Here is a 17,883-nt window from a genome sequence, read left to right on the forward strand (position 1 = left end):
AAGTTTGAGGTGGCAAGACAAGCAAGCAGCCCCAGTCTCTGTTCCTCTGTGCGAGCAGTGCCATGGGCGGATGAGGCTGACCAACAGCTTTCCAGGCTAGCTCTTTCTGGCTGCTAGCTGTCTGCAGACATTCGCATTTTCGGAGCAGGGCTGCCGGAGGCGCCCGGCACGGACAGCCTAAGCTACGTTTGAAGTTTGAGGGGGCAAGACAAGCAAGCAGCCCCAGTCTCTGTGCCTCTGTGCGAGCAGTGCCATGGGCAGATGAGGCTGAGCAACAGCTTTCCAGGCTAGCTCTTTCTGGCTGAGAGCTATCTGCAGACGTTCGCAATTTGGGAGCAGGGCTGCTGGAGGCGCCTGACACGGAGAGCCTAAGCTACATTTGAAGTTTGAGGTGACAAGACAAGCAAGCAGCCCCAGTCTCTGTGCCTCTGTGTGAGCAGTGCCATGGGCAGATGAGGCTGAGCAACAGATTTCCTGGCTATGTCTCCTTGTCTGCGAGCTGTCTGCAGACGATTGCATTTTCGGAGCAGGGATGCCGGAGGCACCCGGCATGGACCACCTAAGATACGTTTGAAGTTTGAGGTGGCAAGAAAAGCAAACAGCCCCAGTCTGTGTGCCTCTGTGCGAGCAGTGCCATGGGCAGATGAGGCTGAGCAACAGCTTTCCAGGCTAGCTCTTTCTGGCTGAGAGCTATCTGCAGACGTTCGCATTTTCGGAGCAGGGCTGCTGGAGGCGCCCGGCACGGGCAGCCTAAGCTACGTTTGAAGTTTGACGTGGCAAGACAAGCAAGCAGCCCCAGTCTCTGTGCCTCTGTGCGAGCAGTGCCATGGGCAGATGAGGCTGAGCAAGAGCTTTCCAGGCTAGCTCTTTCTGGCTGAGAGCTATCTGCAGACGTTTGATTTTTGGAGTAGGGCTGCCGCAGACACCCGACACGGATCCCAAAGCCACGTTTGAAGTTTGAGGGGGCAAGACAAGCAAGCAGCCCCAGTCTCTGTGCCTCAGTGCGAGCAGTGCCATGGGCAGATGAGGCTGAGCAACAGCTTTCCAGGCTAGCTCTTTCTGCCTGCGAGCTATCTGCAGACGTTCGCATTTTCGGAGCAGCCCTGCTGAAGGCGCCCGGCACGGACACCCTAAGATTCATTTGAAGTTTGAGGTGGCAAGACAAGCAAGCAGCCCCAGTCTCTGTGCCTCTGTGCGAGCAGTGCCATGGGCAGATGAGGCTGAGCAACAGCTTTCCAGGCTAGCTCTTTCTGGCTGCAAGCTGTCTGCAGACGTTCGCATTTTGGGAGTAGGGCTGCTGGAGGCGCCTGACACGGAGAGCCTAAGCTACATTTGAAGTTTGAGGGGGCAAGACAAGCAAGCAGCCCCAGTCTCTGTGCCTCTGTGCGAGTAGTGCCATGGGTAGATGAGGCTGAGCAACAGCTTTCCAGGCTAGCTCTTTCTGGCTGCAAGCTGTCTGCAGACGTTCGCATTTTCGGAGCAGGGATGCCGGAGGCACCCGGCATGGACCACCTAAGATACGTTTGAAGTTTGAGGGAGCAAGACAAGCAAGCAGCCCCAGTCTCTGTGCCTCTGTGCGAGCAGTGCCATGGGCAGATGAGGCTGAGCAACAGCTTTCCAGGCTAGCTCTTTCTGGCTGCAATCTGTCTGCAGACATTTGAATTTTGGGAGCAGGGATGCCGGAGGAGCCCGGCATGCACCCCCAATGCTACATGTGAAGTTTGAGGGGGCAAGACAAGCAAGCAGCCCCAGTCTCTGTGCCTCTGTGCGAGCAGTGCCATGGGCAGATGAGGCTGAGCAACAGCTTTCCAGGCTAGCTCTTTCTGGCTGCGAGCTATCTGCAGACGTTCGCATTTTCAAAGCAGGGATGCCGTAGGCACCCCGCATGGACCACCTAAGATAGGTTTGAAGATTGAGGTGGCAAGACAAGCAAGCAGCCCCAGTCTCTGTGCCTCTGTGCGAGCACTGCCATGGGCAGATGAGGCTGAGCAACAGCTTTCCAGGCTAGCTCTTTCTGGCTGAGAGCTATCTGCAGACGTTCGCATTTTCGGAGCAGGGCTGCCGTAGGCCCCCGGCACGGGCAGCCTAAGCTACGTTTGAAGTTTGACGTGGCAAGACAAGCAAGCAGCCCCAGTCTCTGTGCCTCTGTGCGAGCAGTGCCATGGGCAGATGAGGCTGAGCAACAGCTTTCCATGCTACCTCTTTCTGGCTGCAATCTATCTGCAGACGTTCGCATTTTCGGAGCAGGGCTGCCGCAGACGCCCGACACGGATCCCAAAATCACGTTTGAAGTTTGAGGGGGCAAGACAAGCAAGCAGCCATAGTCTCTGTGCCTCTGTGCGAGCAGTGCCATGGGCAGATGAGGCTGAGCAACACCTTTCCAGGCTTGCTCTTTCTGGTTGCGAGCTATCTGCAGACGTGCGCATTTTCAGAGCAGGGCTGCCGAAGGCCCCCTACACGGACAGCCTAAGATACGTATGAAGTTTGAGGGGGCAAGACAAGACAGCAGCCCCTGTCTCTGTGCCTCTGTGCGAGCAATGCCATGGGCAGATGAGGCTGAGCAACACCTTTAAAGGCTAGCTCTTTCTGGCTGCGAGCTATCTGCAGACGTTCGCATTTTGGGAGCAACGCTGCCGGAGGTCCGCTGCACGGACCACCAAATCAACGTTTGAAGTGTGAGGGGGCAAGACAAGCAAGCAGCCCCAGTCTGTGTGCCTCTGTGCGAGCAGTGCCATGGGCAGATGAGGCTGAGCAACAGCTTTCCAGGCTAGCTCTTTCTGGCTGCGAGCTATCTGCAGACGTTCGCATTTTCAGAGCAGGGCTGCCGAAGGCCCCCTGCACGGACAGCCTAAGATACGTTTGAAGTTTGAGGGGACAAGAAAAGCAAGCATCCCCAGTCTCTGTGCCTCTGTGCAAGCACTGCCATGGTCAGATGAGGCTGAGCAACAGCTTTCCAGGCTAGCTCTTTCTGACTGCGAGCTATCTGCAGATGTTCGCATTTTCAGAGCAGGGCTGACGGAGGCTCGCGGCACGGACCACCAAATCTACGTTTGAAGTGTGAGGGGGCAAGACAAGCAAGCAGCCCCAGTCTGTGTGCCTCTGTGCGAGCAGTGCCATGGGCAGATGAGGCTGAGCAAGAAGTTTCCAGGCTACCTCTTTCTGGCTGCGAGCTATCTGCAGACGTTCGCATTTTCGGAGCAGCCCTGTCGGAGGCGCCCGGCACGGACACCCTAAGATACATTTGAAGTTTGAGGGGGCAAGACAAGCAAGCAGCCCCAGTCTCTGTGCCTCTGTGCGAGCAGTGCCATGGGCAGATGAGGCTGAGCAACAGCTTTCCAGGCTAGCTCTTTCTGGCTGCAATCTGTCTGCAGACATTCGAATTTTGGGAGCAGGGCTGCCGGAGGTGCCCAGCACGGACCACCTAAGCAACATTTGAAGTTTGAGGGGGCAAGACAAGCAAGCAGCCCCAGTCTCTGTGCCTCTGTGCGAGCAGTGCCATGGGCAGATGAGGCTGAGCAACAGCTTTCCAGGCTAGCTCTTTCTGGCTGTGAGCTATCTGCAGACGTTCGCATTTTCGGACCAGCCCTGCCGGAGGCTCCCGGCACGGACCACCTAAGCTACATTTGCAGTTTGAGGTGGCAAGACAAGCAAGCAGCCCCAGTCTCTGTGCCTCTGTGCGAGCAGTGCCATGGGCAGATGAGGCTGAGCAACACCTTTCCAGGCTAGCTCTTTCTGCCTGCGAGCTATCTGCAGACGTTCGCTTTTTCAGAGCAGGGCTGTCAGAGACACCCGGCACGAACCCCCTAAGCTATGTCTGAAGTTTGAGGGGGCAAGACAAGCAAGCAGCCCCAGTCTCTGTGCCTCTGTGCGAGCAGTGCCATGGGCAGATGAGGCTGAGCAACAGCTTTCCATGCTGGCTCTTTCTGGCTGCAATCTGTCTGCAGACGTTCGAATTTTGGGAGCAGGGCTGCCGGAGGAGCCCGGCATGCACCCACAATGCTACATTTGAAGTTTGACGTGGCAAGACAAGCAAGCAGCCCCAGTCTCTGTGCCTCTGTGCGAGCAGTGCCATGGGCAGATGAGGCTGAGCAACAGCTTTCCAGGCTAGCTCTTTCTGGCTGCGAGCTATCTGCAGACGTTCGCATTTTGGGAACAGCCCTGTCGGTGGCGCCCAGCACGGACCACCTAAGCTACATTTGAAGTTTGAGGTGGCAAGACAAGCAAGCAGCCCCAGTCTCTGTGCCTCTGTGCGAGCAGTGCCATGGGCAGATGAGGCTGAGCAACAGCTTTCCAGGCTAGCTCTTTCTGGCTGTGAGCTATCTGCAGACGTTCGCATTTTCGGACCAGCCCTGCCGGAGGCCCCCGGCACGGACCACCTAAGCTACATTTGCAGTTTGAGGTGGCAAGACAAGCAAGCAGCCCCAGTCTCTGTGCCTCTGTGCGAGCAGTGCCATGGGCAGATGAGGCTGAGCAACAGCTTTCCAGGCTAGCTCTTTCTGGCTGTGAGCTATCTGCAGACGTTCGCATTTTCGGACCAGCCCTGCCGGAGGCCCCCGGCACGGACCACCTAAGCTACATTTGAAGTTTTAGGTGGCAAGACAAGCAAGCAGCCCCAGTCTCTGTGCCTCTGTGCGAGCAGTGCCATGGGCAGATGAGGCTGAGCAACAGCTTTCCAGGCTAGCTCTTTCTGGCTGCGAGCTATCTGCAGACGTTCGCATTTTGGGAACAGCCCTGTCGGTGGCGCCCAGCACGGACCACCTAAGCTACATTTGAAGTTTGAGGGGGCAAGACAAGCAAGCAGCCCCAGTCTCTGTGCCTCTGTGCGAGCAGTGCCATGGGCAGATGAGGCTGAGCAACAGCTTTCCAGGCTAGCTCTTTCTGGCTGTGAGCTATCTGCAGACGTTCGCATTTTCGGACCAGCCCTGCCGGAGGCCCCCGGCACGGACCACCTAAGCTACATTTGCAGTTTGAGGTGGCAAGACAAGCAAGCAGCCCCAGTCTCTGTGCCTCTGTGCGAGCAGTGCCATGGGCAGATGAGGCTGAGCAACAGCTTTCCAGGCTAGCTCTTTCTGGCTGCGAGCTATCTGCAGACGTTCGCTTTTTCAGAGCAGGGCTGTCAGAGACACCCGGCACGAACCCCCTAAGCTATGTCTGAAGTTTGAGGGGGCAAGACAAGCAAGCAGCCCCAGTCTCTGTGCCTCTGTGCGAGCAGTGCCATGGGCAGATGAGGCTGAGCAACAGCTTTCCATGCTGGCTCTTTCTGGCTGCAATCTGTCTGCAGACGTTCGAATTTTGGGAGCAGGGCTGCCGGAGGAGCCCGGCATGCACCCACAATGCTACATTTGAAGTTTGACGTGGCAAGACAAGCAAGCAGCCCCAGTCTCTGTGCCTCTGTGCGAGCAGTGCCATGGGCAGATGAGGCTGAGCAACAGCTTTCCAGGCTAGCTCTTTCTGGCTGCGAGCTATCTGCAGACGTTCGCATTTTGGGAACAGCCCTGTCGGTGGCGCCCAGCACGGACCACCTAAGCTACATTTGAAGTTTGAGGGGGAAAGACAAGCAAGCAGCCCCAGTCTCTGTGCCTCTGTGCGAGCAGTGCCATGGGCAGATGAGGCTGAGCAACAGCTTTCCAGGCTAGCTCTTTCTGGCTGCGAGCTATCTGCAGACATTCGCATTTTGGGAGCAGGGCTGCCGGAGGCCCCCGGCACGGACCACCTAAGCTACGTTTGAAGTTTGAGGTGGCAAGACAAGCAAGCAGCCCCAGTCTCTGTGCCTCTGTGCGAGCAGTGCCATGGGCAGATGAGGCTGAGCAACACCTTTCCAGGCTTGCTCTTTCTGGTTGCGAGCTATCTGCAGACGTGCGCATTTTCAGAGCAGGGCTGCCGAAGGCCCCCTACACGGACAGCCTAAGATACGTATGAAGTTTGAGGGGGCAAGACAAGACAGCAGCCCCTGTCTCTGTGCCTCTGTGCGAGCAATGCCATGGGCAGATGAGGCTGAGCAACACCTTTAAAGGCTAGCTCTTTCTGGCTGCGAGCTATCTGCAGACGTTCGCATTTTGGGAGCAACGCTGCCGGAGGTCCGCTGCACGGACCACCAAATCAACGTTTGAAGTGTGAGGGGGCAAGACAAGCAAGCAGCCCCAGTCTGTGTGCCTCTGTGCGAGCAGTGCCATGGGCAGATGAGGCTGAGCAACAGCTTTCCAGGCTAGCTCTTTCTGGCTGCGAGCTATCTGCAGACGTTCGCATTTTCAGAGCAGGGCTGCCGAAGGCCCCCTGCACGGACAGCCTAAGATACGTTTGAAGTTTGAGGGGACAAGAAAAGCAAGCATCCCCAGTCTCTGTGCCTCTGTGCAAGCACTGCCATGGTCAGATGAGGCTGAGCAACAGCTTTCCAGGCTAGCTCTTTCTGACTGCGAGCTATCTGCAGATGTTCGCATTTTCAGAGCAGGGCTGACGGAGGCTCGCGGCACGGACCACCAAATCTACGTTTGAAGTGTGAGGGGGCAAGACAAGCAAGCAGCCCCAGTCTGTGTGCCTCTGTGCGAGCAGTGCCATGGGCAGATGAGGCTGAGCAAGAAGTTTCCAGGCTACCTCTTTCTGGCTGCGAGCTATCTGCAGACGTTCGCATTTTCGGAGCAGCCCTGTCGGAGGCGCCCGGCACGGACACCCTAAGATACATTTGAAGTTTGAGGGGGCAAGACAAGCAAGCAGCCCCAGTCTCTGTGCCTCTGTGCGAGCAGTGCCATGGGCAGATGAGGCTGAGCAACAGCTTTCCAGGCTAGCTCTTTCTGGCTGCAATCTGTCTGCAGACATTCGAATTTTGGGAGCAGGGCTGCCGGAGGTGCCCAGCACGGACCACCTAAGCAACATTTGAAGTTTGAGGGGGCAAGACAAGCAAGCAGCCCCAGTCTCTGTGCCTCTGTGCGAGCAGTGCCATGGGCAGATGAGGCTGAGCAACAGCTTTCCAGGCTAGCTCTTTCTGGCTGTGAGCTATCTGCAGACGTTCGCATTTTCGGACCAGCCCTGCCGGAGGCTCCCGGCACGGACCACCTAAGCTACATTTGCAGTTTGAGGTGGCAAGACAAGCAAGCAGCCCCAGTCTCTGTGCCTCTGTGCGAGCAGTGCCATGGGCAGATGAGGCTGAGCAACACCTTTCCAGGCTAGCTCTTTCTGCCTGCGAGCTATCTGCAGACGTTCGCTTTTTCAGAGCAGGGCTGTCAGAGACACCCGGCACGAACCCCCTAAGCTATGTCTGAAGTTTGAGGGGGCAAGACAAGCAAGCAGCCCCAGTCTCTGTGCCTCTGTGCGAGCAGTGCCATGGGCAGATGAGGCTGAGCAACAGCTTTCCATGCTGGCTCTTTCTGGCTGCAATCTGTCTGCAGACGTTCGAATTTTGGGAGCAGGGCTGCCGGAGGAGCCCGGCATGCACCCACAATGCTACATTTGAAGTTTGACGTGGCAAGACAAGCAAGCAGCCCCAGTCTCTGTGCCTCTGTGCGAGCAGTGCCATGGGCAGATGAGGCTGAGCAACAGCTTTCCAGGCTAGCTCTTTCTGGCTGCGAGCTATCTGCAGACGTTCGCATTTTGGGAACAGCCCTGTCGGTGGCGCCCAGCACGGACCACCTAAGCTACATTTGAAGTTTGAGGTGGCAAGACAAGCAAGCAGCCCCAGTCTCTGTGCCTCTGTGCGAGCAGTGCCATGGGCAGATGAGGCTGAGCAACAGCTTTCCAGGCTAGCTCTTTCTGGCTGTGAGCTATCTGCAGACGTTCGCATTTTCGGAGCAGCCCTGCCGGAGGCCCCCGGCACGGACCACCTAAGCTACATTTGCAGTTTGAGGTGGCAAGACAAGCAAGCAGCCCCAGTCTCTGTGCCTCTGTGCGAGCAGTGCCATGGGCAGATGAGGCTGAGCAACAGCTTTCCAGGCTAGCTCTTTCTGGCTGTGAGCTATCTGCAGACGTTCGCATTTTCGGACCAGCCCTGCCGGAGGCCCCCGGCACGGACCACCTAAGCTACATTTGAAGTTTGAGGTGGCAAGACAAGCAAGCAGCCCCAGTCTCTGTGCCTCTGTGCGAGCAGTGCCATGGGCAGATGAGGCTGAGCAACAGCTTTCCAGGCTAGCTCTTTCTGGCTGCGAGCTATCTGCAGACGTTCGCATTTTGGGAACAGCCCTGTCGGTGGCGCCCAGCACGGACCACCTAAGCTACATTTGAAGTTTGAGGGGGCAAGACAAGCAAGCAGCCCCAGTCTCTGTGCCTCTGTGCGAGCAGTGCCATGGGCAGATGAGGCTGAGCAACAGCTTTCCAGGCTAGCTCTTTCTGGCTGTGAGCTATCTGCAGACGTTCGCATTTTCGGACCAGCCCTGCCGGAGGCCCCCGGCACGGACCACCTAAGCTACATTTGCAGTTTGAGGTGGCAAGACAAGCAAGCAGCCCCAGTCTCTGTGCCTCTGTGCGAGCAGTGCCATGGGCAGATGAGGCTGAGCAACAGCTTTCCAGGCTAGCTCTTTCTGGCTGCGAGCTATCTGCAGACGTTCGCTTTTTCAGAGCAGGGCTGTCAGAGACACCCGGCACGAACCCCCTAAGCTATGTCTGAAGTTTGAGGGGGCAAGACAAGCAAGCAGCCCCAGTCTCTGTGCCTCTGTGCGAGCAGTGCCATGGGCAGATGAGGCTGAGCAACAGCTTTCCATGCTGGCTCTTTCTGGCTGCAATCTGTCTGCAGACGTTCGAATTTTGGGAGCAGGGCTGCCGGAGGAGCCCGGCATGCACCCACAATGCTACATTTGAAGTTTGACGTGGCAAGACAAGCAAGCAGCCCCAGTCTCTGTGCCTCTGTGCGAGCAGTGCCATGGGCAGATGAGGCTGAGCAACAGCTTTCCAGGCTAGCTCTTTCTGGCTGCGAGCTATCTGCAGACGTTCGCATTTTGGGAACAGCCCTGTCGGTGGCGCCCAGCACGGACCACCTAAGCTACATTTGAAGTTTGAGGGGGAAAGACAAGCAAGCAGCCCCAGTCTCTGTGCCTCTGTGCGAGCAGTGCCATGGGCAGATGAGGCTGAGCAACAGCTTTCCAGGCTAGCTCTTTCTGGCTGCGAGCTATCTGCAGACATTCGCATTTTGGGAGCAGGGCTGCCGGAGGCCCCCGGCACGGACCACCTAAGCTACGTTTGAAGTTTGAGGTGGCAAGACAAGCAAGCAGCCCCAGTCTCTGTGCCTCTGTGCGAGCAGTGCCATGGGCAGATGAGGCTGAGCAACAGCTTTCCAGGCTAGCTCTTTCTGGCTGCGAGCTATCTGCAGACATTCGCATTTTGGGAGCAGGGCTGCCGGAGGCCCCCGGCACGGACCACCTAAGATACGTTTGAACTTTGAGGTAGCAAGACAAGCAAGCAGCCCCAGTCTCTGTGCCTCTGTGCGAGCAGTGCCATGGGCAGATGAGGCTGAGCAACAGCTTTCCAGGCTAGCTCTTTCTGGATGCGAGCTATATGCAGACCTTTGCATTTTCGGAGCAGCCCTCCCGTAGGCCCCCGGCACGGACCACCTAAGATACGTTTGAAGTTTGAGGTGGCAAGACAAGCAAGCAGCCCCAGGCTCTGTGCCTCTGTGCGAGCAGTGCCATGGGTAGATGAGACTGAGCAACAGCTTTCCAGGCTAGCTCTTTCTGCCTGCAAGCTATCTGCAGACGTTCGCATTTTCGGAGCAGGGATGCCGGAGGCACCCGTCATGGACCAGCTAAGCTACGTTTGAAGTTTGACGTGGCAAGACAAGCAAGCAGCCCCAGTCTCTGTGCCTCTGTGCGAGCAGTGCCATGGGCAGATGAGGCTGAGCAACAGCTTTCCAGGCTAGCTCTTTCTGACTGAGAGCTATCTGCAGACGTTCGCATCTTTGGAGCAGGGCTGCCGTAGGCGCCCGGCACGGACCCCCAAAGTTACGTTTGAAGTTTGAGGTGGCAAGACAAGCAAGCAGCCCCAGTCTCTGTGCCTCTGTGCGAGCAGTGCCATGGGCAGATGAGGCTGAGCAACAGCTTTCCATGCTGGCTCTTTCTGGCTGCGAGCTATCTGCAGACGTTCGCATTTTGGGAGCAGCCCTGCCGGAGGAGCCCAGCACGGACCACCTAAGCTACATTTGAAGTTTGAGGGGGCAAGACAAGCAAGCAGCCCCAGTCTCTGTGCCTCTGTGCGAGCAGTGCCATGGGCAGATGAGGCTGAGCAACAGCTTTCCAGGCTAGCTCTTGTTGTCTGCTCGCTTTCTGCAGAAGTTTGCATTTTCGGAGCAGGGATGCCGGAGGCTCCCGGCATGGACCACCTAAGATACGTTTGAAGTTTGAGGTGGCAAGACAAGCAAGCAGCCCCAGTCTCTGTGCCTCTGTGCGAGCAGTGCCATGGGCAGATGAGGCTGACCAACAGCTTTCCAGGCTAGCTCTTTCTGGCTGCGAGCTATCTGCAGACATTCGCATTTTGGGAGCAGGGCTGCCGGAGGCCCCCGGCACGGACCACCTAAAATACGTTTGAAGTTTGAGGTGGCAAGACAAGCAAGCAGCCCCAGTCTCTGTGCCTCTGTGTCGGGGCGATCGGCTAAGTCCTGCCCCGAGGGTCGCGAACCTGGAGAAGCGGCGGAAGAATGCAGCCGACTCAATGTGAGTGATAAGCAAGCTTCGTTTATTACAGTTTGGTTACACAATTTATAGAGTGATTAATTAGCTACTACATATTGCAAAGTTAGAGCTCATTATTGGCTAGCTAGCTAAAATGTCAACTCCGCCCATACTCCCTCATTCTTCTCCAGCTGCAACCTGTTTTTCACATTCTTGCTAACCGCAGAGTTGATTTGTTAAATTCCTTGTTCTGTCAAGGACACCGTGTGCTAAGCTTAAAATGGATTTTCTACAACAAGCAATTCGGTCGAGCCTTGCCATCCCCCCACACTTCCCCCTTTTTCTTTTTAAATTGCGATAGGGCTCCTAATAGATGAGAATTTGTTAAAAATACACAAAGGTCAATAGGGAGGTCGGGGTCACGACGGTGGACGAAACGTGAGGCAATCTGGTCAGCAATTTGAGAGAGGATACGCTGCTGTTCCGACGTAAGTTGCACCGGTGTAGTTGGGTCTGTCCCACGTAGTAACGGTCGAAGGCTGTCCAACTGTGCGTTGGATATTCCGACGACAGGACGGATCCATTGGATGTCTCCCATCAGCCTCTGGGCATCATGTAGCGTGTTGATTGACGTGTTGAGTTGTAGTTTTTGTGGTTGAATCTGAGAGTCAGCAATCTTCCAGCCTAGATATAGCCATGGCGCTTTCGTTTGAATTTTTTCAACAGCTATTATTAAGCCATTCTCTCTCAGTGTCGTATGTAATAGCTGAACTTGTTCGGCGCTGAACTCCGACTCCTGCGCGAGCAGGATATCATCCATATAATGATAAATTAACGTGTGTGGCCATAATTTCCTTAAGGGTTGTAGTGCATTGTCCACATACAACTGGCACAGCGTGGGACTATTCTTCATCCCTTGTGGTAATACTGTCCATTCAAAACGCTGTGCTGGCGCCTCTTTGTTAACAGAGGGCAAAGTAAACGCGAAGAGTTGCATATCTTGCTCGTGTAATGCAATAGTAAAAAAGCAATCTTTTAAGTCCACTATCAACAGTCTCCAATGTTCTGGTAACATAGCGGGGTTAGGTAGTCCTGGCTGCAGCGCTCCCATCGATTGCATTTGAGTGTTAACTGCCCTTAAGTCATGTACTAGCCTAAATTTTCCAGATTTTTTCTTGATCACAAAAATTGGGGTGTTCCAAGGGCTTGTCGATAACCGCAGATGTTTTTGGTCTAGTTGTTCTTGCACTATTTGATGAGCGGCGGCGAGGCTTTCCTGCTTTAACGGCCACTGCTCGACCCACACTGGTTCGTTCGTTATCCACTGCAATGGGATCGGGAAAGCCCAGGTTGCAGTGACCGTTACTGAAAAACCTTCTCGGTGGTTAGCACCACCCCCAATTGGTCAAGAACATCTCTTCCAATTAGACCATTCACTCCAGTCGGGAGGGGCATGACAGTGACTGGCACGGTCGCATGTCTGTTGTCTATGATTATCAAAATACGGTCCACGCTCCGTCGTACCGGAGTGTATCCTCCCACTCCTTCAACTCCTCGCTCCATTGGTTTCGTAGGCCATGTTTTAGGCCAGACCCCTTCTTCTATAATAGTTAAGTCAGCACCTGTATCCAACAGCAGCGAGAGGTGGATCTGTTGACCCCGGGCCTCTAGCGTAGCCATCGTAGTCGGTCGATGGTTCATAGACATGGTCAGAAATACTCCTGCTCCCGTTGAGCCAAATCCTCGGTCCTCCCGGGGGGTGGTGATTCTCGGGGAAATACCCGCAGTCAGGTGCGGCAGCGGTATCAATTGGGCAATTTTGCTGCCTGTTGGAATATGTATTGGCGGAAACGATGTCTGGACAATGATGCTAATAGTCCCGGTAAAATCGGCGTCAATGAGTCTTGGGATGACCGTCAAACCTTTTAGGCTTGTTGACGAGCGGCCGAGTAATAACGATTCACATGCTTGTTTATTAATAATCACTGGTCCCTTTACATTGCTTGGTACTCGTTGGGGTCTTTGATCCAATAGGGTGACAGCTACTGCCGTTGCCACATCCATTCCGAGGCTGCCGGCTGCAGCTGGTTGTAACTGGCTGCTGATGTCGCTGTGGGCGTTTATAAGTTGGTAGTCACTTGCTGCACTGCTGGAGCTGCTACTTGTGTCGGGGCGCGACGGCTCGACGCGCTCATCCGTCCGTTTCCCGACTTGAGACATATCTCAGTATTGTGATTGTTCGTACGGCAGTTCTCACACCACACCCTGGTGGCTTGACAATTACGTCCCATATGTCCTTCTCGCCCACATCGGTAACACTTAAAGTTTCGTGGCGGCTTCGGTCGTGCCTCCGCAGCATTAACTCGAAGGGGTTGCAGAGCGGCGAACACTTGCTGTTGGAATTGCTGTTGGGCTGTGAAGGCCTGTTGTTGGGCTTGAAGGATATCGCTTCCTAACTGTTTCATAGCCTCGACCAACATAGCTTGTGGTCCTACCGGTACCCTACTCATTCTATCCAACATTAGCTCTACTGTGGCATCAGCGGGTAAAGAACTTATGATGTTTCTAGTTTGAGTATTCGAATTCTGAATAACACACTGCCTCAGCAAAGCTGCCCTCATCCACTCCGGTACATCTGACTGTTCTATGGCACTAGTGAGGCGATCAATAAAGCGAGCAAAAGTTTCCTCCCTTCCTTGCTTAATGCCCATATAGGACGGCGAGGGCTGTGCGGTTTTAACGTGTTCAAGAGCAGCTCTAGCCGTACGCATAGCCTCCAAGCACCGCTGCGGCCCCATCTGCAGTTGTGCCCTGATTGTGACAAAAGGACCTGCCCCCATCAGTTGTTCTACTGTTACGCCTCGCAGCGGATCGCCCTGCTCCCGCGGCGTTTGAGCGGACGCTTCACAATATCGCTGCCAATGGGCCTGCCACAGCAATAACTGCGACTGAGTCATAATCATTCGCATAATAACCTTAATATCCTCAGGACAAAGCACAACACCTCCCCAAATATAATTCAACATCTGCTTAGATGGCTCGCCGTGCAAACCTGATTCATTCACCGTGTTCCGTAACTGTGACAACAATTTCCAGCCTAACGGAGCATGATTACCATGATAATCCCCATGCGCATCTTCTTCAAACGCTACCGGAAAGGCCAAGGGGAGAAATTCCCCTGCCTCAGACGCTTCGTCTGCCACCTTCCTCCAATTAATACCCATCGGTCTCCTACAGGTCCCACTATCCTTTCCCGTTCCTTTATTCCCTTGCTCCCCCTTTCCTTGCTCCATCCCTTGCTGCTCCACCTTCCGCCCTATCCCTAACTCCTTTTCTTCCTCAGCCTCTTGATTGTTACTAGACCCTTCCATCGTCACCTTCACTTTTTCCCAGCACGGAGGCTCCGGGACCTTACTCGTGCTAAATAACCAGGCATTGTCTCCAGGGGGTGCCGTGGTTCCACTAGAAAACAAGGAACATCCCGCCTCCGGCGGGGGGGCTGACGGCTCTACCTTTTCCAACTTCTGAGTAACAACAGCCGCAAGGTTTTTCTCAACTTTATACCTCTTAATGCAATTGATAACCTCCCGCCACGGCTTCATTAACTTTTTACCTATCTTGTCATCATCAATCACCATATCCCATAACACGTCTCCAAAATCCCTCCACTCCTTCTCCTCAAATAACGAATCTGGAGTCTTAAAAAACCCCTTGAGCTTACCGGTTGCCACTAGTCCCGCTAGCTGTTTAATACAACCAAGCTCTACTCCCCGCTTTTCTAAAAAGCGCTGTAATAACTCTAGGGCTACTTCCTTATCCATACCTTTAACAATAAGCCTTTATCCTTTAACAACAATTAAAAACATATACCTGCCGAAGCGATATCCTTGCAGCCCTTAACCTGTAGCCCTTGCGGTGGCGAGCGTACGCAAAATCACGTAGTCAGGCTCCTAAGTCGACACACCACAGCGCAGTGTTCGGTCGCTTCTGCCCCCTGGTCGCTGCTCCCAGTGCCCCGCTCCTTGCCGCTGCTCCAGGTCCCTGTTCGGGCGCCAAATGTCGGGGCGATCGGCTAAGTCCTGCCCCGAGGGTCACGAACCTGGAGAAGCGGCGGAAGAATGCAGCCGACTCAATGTGAGTGATAAGCAAGCTTCGTTTATTACAGTTTGGTTACACAATTTATAGAGTGATTAATTAGCTACTACATATTGCAAAGTTAGAGCTCATTATTGGCTAGCTAGCTAAAATGTCAACTCCGCCCATACTCCCTCATTCTTCTCCAGCTGCAACCTGTTTTTCACATTCTTGCTAACCGCAGAGTTGATTTGTTAAATTCCTTGTTCTGTCAAGGACACCGTGTGTTAAGCTTAAAATGGATTTTCTACAACAAGCAATTCGGTCGAGCCTTGCCATCCCCCCACACCTCTGTGCGAGCAGTGCCATGGGCAGATGAGGCTGAGCAACAGCTTTCCAGGCTAGCTCTTTCTGGCTGTGAGCTATCTGCAGACGTTTGCATTTTCGGACCAGCCCTGCCGGAGGCCCCCGGCACGGACCACCTAAGATACGTTTGAAGTTTGAGGTGGCAAGACAAGCAAGCAGCCCCAGGCTCTGTGCCTCTGTGCGAGCAGTGCCATGGGTAGATGAGACTGAGCAACAGCTTTCCAGGCTAGCTTTTTCTGCCTGCGAGCTATCTGCAGACGTTCGCATTTTGGGAGCAGCCCTGCCAGAGGCCCCCTGCACGGACCCCCAAAGCTACATTTGAAGTTTGAGGTGGCAAGACAAGCAAGCAGCCCCAGTCTCTGTGCCTCTGTGCGAGCAGTGCCATGGGCAGATGTGGCTGAGCAACAGCTTCCCAGGCTAGCTCTTTCTGGCTGCGCGCTCTCTGCAGACGTTCGCATTTTCAGAGCAGGGCTGCCAGAGACGCCCGGCACGAACCCCCTAAGCTACGTTTGATGTTTGAGGTGGCAAGACAAGCAAGCAGCCCCAGTCTCTGTGCCTCTGTTCGAGCAGTGCCATGGGCAGATGAGGCTGAGCAACACCTTTCCAGGCTAGCTCTTTCTGCCTGCGAGCTATCTGCAGACGTTCGCATTTTCAGAGCAGGGCAGTCAGAGGCCCCCTGCACGGACCCCCAAAGCTTCATTTGAAGTTTGAGGTGGCAAGACAAGCAAGCAGCCCCAGTCTCTGTGCCTCTGTGCGAGCAGTGCCATGGGCAGATGAGGCTGAGCAACAGCTTTCCAGGCTAGCTCTTGTTGTCTGCAATCTGTCTGCAGATGTTTGCATTTTGGGAGCAGCCCTGCCGGAGGCGCCCAGCACGGACCACCTAAGCTACATTTGAAGTTTGACGTGGGAAGACAAGCAAGCAGCCCCAGTCTCTGTTCCTCTGTGCGAGCAGTGCCATGGGCAGATGAGGCTGAGCAACAGCTTTCCATGCTAGCTCTTTCTGGCTGCGAGCTATCTGCAGTCGTTCGCATTATGGGAGCAGTTCTGCCAGAGGAGCCCGGCATGCACCCCCAATGCTACAAGTGAAGTTTGAGGGGGCAAGACAAGCAAGCAGCCCCAGTCTCTGTGCCTCTGTGCGAGCACTGCCATGGGCAGATGAGGCTGAGCAACAGCTTTCCAGGCTAGCTCTTTCTGGCTGCGAGCTATCTGCAGACATTCGCATTTTGGGAGCAGCCCTGCCGGTGGCGCCCGGCACGGACACCCTAAGCTACATTTGAAGTTTCAGGGGGCAAGACAAGCAATCAGCCCCAGTCCCTGTGCCTCTGTGCGAGCAGTGCCATGGGCAGATGAGGCTGACCAACAGCTTTCCAGGCTAGCTCTTTCTGGCTTCTAGCTGTCTGCAGACATTCGCATTTTCGGAGCAGGGCTGCTGGAGGCGCCCGGCACGGACAGCCTAAGCTACGTTTGAAGTTTGAGGTGGCAAGACAAGCAAGCAGCCCCAGTCTCTGTGCCTCTGTGCGAGCAGTGCCATGGGCAGTTGAGGCTGAGCAACAGCTTTCCAGGCTAGCTCTTTCTGGCTGAGAGCTATCTGCAGACGTTCGAATTTTGGGAGCAGTTCTGCCAGAGGAGCCCGGCATGCACCCCCAATGCTACAAGTGAAGTTTGAGGTGGCAAGACAAGCAAGCAGCCCCAGTCTCTGTGCCTCTGTGCGAGCAGTGCCATGGGCAGATGACGCTGAGCAACAGCTTTCCAGGCTAGCCCTTTCTGACTGCGAGCTATCTGCAGACTTTCGCATTTTCGGACCAGCCCTGGCGCAGGCCCCCGGCACGGACCACCTAAGCTACATTTGAAGTTTTAGGTGGCAAGACAAGCAAGCAGCCCCAGTCTCTGTGCCTCTGTGCGAGCAGTGCCATGGGCAGATGAGGCTGAGCAACAGCTTTCCAGGCTAGCTCTTTCTGCCTGCGAGCTATCTGCAGACGTTCGCATTTTGGGAGCAGCCCTGCCGGAGGCGCCCAGCACGGACAGCCTAAGCTACATTTGAAGTTTGAGGGGGCAAGACAAGCAAGCAGCCATAGTCTCTGTGCCTCTGTTCGAGCAGTGCCATGGGCAGATGAGGCTGAGCAACAGCTTTCCAGGCTAGCTCTTTCTGCCTGCGAGCTATCTGCAGACCTTCGCATTTTCAGAGCAGGGCTGACGGAGGCTCGCGGCACGGGCCACCAAATATAAGTTTGAAGTTTGAGGGGGCAAGACAAGCAAGCAGCCCCAGGCTCTGTGCCTCTGTGCGAGCAGTGCCATGGGCAGATGAGGCTGAGCAACAGCTTTCCAGGCTAGCTCTTTCTGGCTGAGAGCTATCTGCAGACGTTCGCATCTTTGGAGCAGGGCTGCCGGAGGCGCCCGGCACGGACAGCCTAAGCTACGTTTGCAGTTTGAGGGGGCAAGACAAGCAAGCAGCCCCAGTCTCTGTGCCTCTGTGCGAGCAGTGCCATGGGCAGATGAGGCTGAGCAACAGCTTTCCAGGCTAGCTCTTTCTGGCTGCGAGCTATCTGCAGACGTTCGCATTTTTGGAGCAGGGCTGCCGGAGGAGCCCGGCATGCACTCACAATGCTACATTTGAAGTTTGACGTGGCAAGACAAGCAAGCAGCCCCAGTCTCTGTGCCTCTGTTCGAGCAGTGCCATGGGCAGATGAGGCTGAGCAACAGCTTTCCAGGCTAGCTTTTTCTGCCTGCGAGCTATCTGCAGACGTTCGCATTTTGGGAGCAGCCCTGCCAGAGGCCCCCTGCACGGACCCCCAAAGCTACATTTGAAGTTTGAGGTGGCAATACAAGCAAGCAGCCCCAGTCTCTGTGCCTCTGTGCG

The sequence above is a fragment of the Opisthocomus hoazin genome, chromosome W, assembly GCF_030867145.1.
Source record: "Opisthocomus hoazin isolate bOpiHoa1 chromosome W, bOpiHoa1.hap1, whole genome shotgun sequence".
NCBI classification, from domain to species: domain Eukaryota; kingdom Metazoa; phylum Chordata; class Aves; order Opisthocomiformes; family Opisthocomidae; genus Opisthocomus; species Opisthocomus hoazin.